Genomic DNA, 771 nt, shown 5'->3' with positions numbered 1-771 from the left:
ACACGCAAGAATATATGCACGCTTCCTTGCTCTTCGCTCCACAGGGACGATCTTTAATTTTCCGTGGGCCCCACGTTGGGCGCCAAATTTGTGACCGCACTTTTCTTAAGTGTCGGACTACAAGATCCGGCTCAAGGTAACGATTGCATTAACTCGTAATTACACAATAGTCGAAACGCGAAGTTGGGCGCCAGGCACGAGCGGGCGTGCCACCCTTCGAATGCTTACGCGGAATCGAAATCTAGAACGCGGTAGAGGGGCGGTTCGCAGGGTGCGGAGGAATGTGGAAGAGCAAGGGCGAGATAAAACACTCCGAATTTCGGTAACAATAACAATGAGTAACAAATATATTTGCGTGTGCTGCAGTTTACAGGCGATTTGTTCGGCCGCGACTAACGCCGCGGCAGCCGTCGGCGGTATCGCCGAGGTCGCGATTCACACGTCCGGGAACGCTCCCGGAGATGACGGGTGTACGAGCCTCGTTCTTACGCTACTTTAAATCCGCGAAAATATCTCGTCGCTGTACGCGAGTACGCCTCGCACGGCGTACTACGGATCACACGCCACGTGGCGTCGCGATAACTCTAAGTACTGCCGACACTCGGCACGCGAACACGCAATGATTCGAACACTCAATAACGCGCAAGAAACACAAAATAACATATAAATAACGCACAAATGACCCGGCTGTGGCAAGGCGAGCGCATAACTCTCTACTCGATACGCGCAACTCTATGCCGGGCGGATGGCACACGCGGACTCTACACACGA

The sequence above is a fragment of the Wasmannia auropunctata genome, unplaced genomic scaffold (genome assembly GCF_000956235.1).
Source record: "Wasmannia auropunctata unplaced genomic scaffold, wasmannia.A_1.0 LD336111.1, whole genome shotgun sequence".
Classification (NCBI taxonomy): domain Eukaryota; kingdom Metazoa; phylum Arthropoda; class Insecta; order Hymenoptera; family Formicidae; genus Wasmannia; species Wasmannia auropunctata.
This window is presented reverse-complemented; position numbering follows the sequence as displayed.